Source organism: Neovison vison, chromosome 10, assembly GCF_020171115.1.
Source record: "Neovison vison isolate M4711 chromosome 10, ASM_NN_V1, whole genome shotgun sequence".
NCBI lineage: Eukaryota > Metazoa > Chordata > Mammalia > Carnivora > Mustelidae > Neogale > Neogale vison.
The window spans coordinates 40,147,633-40,149,825 of NC_058100.1; the positions used below are offsets into that span (position 1 = coordinate 40,147,633).

The window sequence follows — 2,193 nt, forward strand, 5'->3', positions numbered from 1 at the left end:
GTCTAAGTCACTGAAATCCACACCAGTTTTATCGCAGGTTTGGCGATAAAGGCATGTGATAAAGGGTGATGGAGAGCAGGGTTTACCCCGATGGCAACAAGAGAGTTAAGGCAAATAAACTTGATTTTACCCTCCAGAGTCCACCACTGTTTCTCCAAGTACAGTGAGTTACAGAGATAGCACATCATGTACCAATAATGAAAATAACTCTGTGAACAGCACGGAAGTAAGTAAGTTGGGGCTACTTCCACCCACACAGAGATGAATTTTATGTGCAGAAGCCCAGTGGAATATAAATGAATTGCTGTAGATGAGAAATAAGGAACAAAAGGCTGAGACTCTGGGATATATCTCAAGAAGAAACCTGCATATGATTTCCCCAATCTCCCCAAAGTAAGATCACAGACTTCCTTCTTGCGGGGGCTGTAGCTGGTTGTAACAGAATGTCACGCACAGTGTGAGTGAAAGCCTGCATTTGGTGGCACTCTGTCTCAAGAGCCCCTGCTTCTCATCACCAGCTCTCTGGGTGCTCGTCTATGTGTCCTTATTCTGGGCACACTCCACTGGCAGCAGGTGTTTGTTCGTTCTGATAAATGCCAGCTTCTTAACATCGACTTTGGGGAGGGAAGGGTGACAGACACCGTCCTGCCCTTGCTGAATCGATGGCCCTTCCACAGTGTGTGCTGGAGGGCAGAAGCATATCATGCTAGAGCCACATGGCTGGAGCTGGCCCTGCCTCCTCTCCCCTTGTCAATGCAGGGCGACTCCGCATCCGCAGACATGCTCCAGATGTCCTGCCGTCATCTGACTGATGTAGACTCTGGGGAGCCCCCAGCCTCCCATGATATACAAGGAGACAGGAAGCCCGAGGCTTCCAAGTGGTTCTCTAGGGGTTTCTGAAGTGCACTAATGCACTAATTGAATATCACTGTTCTGCTGTCTGTCCTGCTGCTTCTGTCCCTGCCCATTCCTCTTTTCTTAGTTGTCTGCTTTCTGATGGCTTCCTTAATCAAATATGCCACTCAATCCATCGACGCAAAGGCGCTGTCCAAGGTACCAACCTTACAGTTAATGCAAGCTGCTGTTTACTACCAGAGGTTAGGCTCCATTTCTGCCTTTGTGAAATCACCTCTTTACATATATAAAGGCTAACTATGGGTAAAGAATAAAGGGACTGGATAATATTGATTAAGAGTTTTGAGATCAAAGGTGATGAGGTATAACTTTCCTAAGTGGCTGTCTTGCTGATATTTATTTAAAATTTTAAGGAAAGCATCAACTGAGGTGTGTCCAACTAAATCCTTCTTTCTTGTCAGTAATTATTGATTCATTATCTGCTGTGTCACAGCACTGTTGTAAGTCCTGGGAAGGGCTTACAAAAGTTTAGATATTGTTCAAGCTTTCAGGAAGCTTACAATCAATCTAGTTAGGAAGATATAATAAATAGCAATAATCGCGCCTCGGATAAACCTCATTGGCTACGATACTGCCACTGCACAAAGCTAAGATATAATAAATAATGTACACACCTGAAATACCCCAGCAAAATGCAGTTAAACAGTAACATTTTTTAAGGGAACAATTACATAAATGCTTTATTTTAAGTTTCTTAGACTTATATGTGGCCTTGGCTAGCATGGACTCTTATTTTTTCCTAAAAATTTAAAAGATTTATTTATTAGAGAGTGTGAATGCATGTTGTGGGGGAGCGGCAGAGGGAGAGAGAATCTTAAGCAGACACCATGCTGAACATGGAGCCCGACATAGGGCTTGATTCATGACCCTGAGATCATGACCTGAGCTGAAATCAGGAGTCGGACACTTAATCAACTGTGCCACCCAGTTGGCCCCCTGATTTTTTGTTGTAGTAAATACATATTTGATATTTACCATAAAATTGACCATTTTTAAGGTGACACTTCTGTGACACAGTGGTAAATTTTATAGCATGAAATCAACTGGATGGAGAAACTAAGAAAAGTGGAATAGAGAAGTCTTTGCTCTCAGAGGAGGTGTGAATTGAGCTCTCGTTCAAGGAAGAATGCCAGCACTGGGACAGATGACGGGGGGAGTGAAGATGTGTCTGGTATACCCAAGAGATGTCCACATCTAGGCTGGAATCTATGCAAAGTATTTACTCACTTTTTGTGGCTGCTTAAATGTGAAATAATGAACTGTACAATAATAATTCTG

General features: G+C 43.1%; 1 non-coding gene across 1 annotated transcript; it reads right to left on the minus strand.

Annotated features, from left to right (window-relative positions):
- Positions 1 to 1,360: 1,360 nt before the first annotated feature.
- Positions 1,361 to 1,504, minus strand: LOC122918962. Its single transcript, XR_006386733.1, has one exon. It is a non-coding gene; the product is annotated as a U4 spliceosomal RNA (small nuclear RNA).
- Between the last annotated feature and the right edge of the window lie 689 nt (positions 1,505 to 2,193).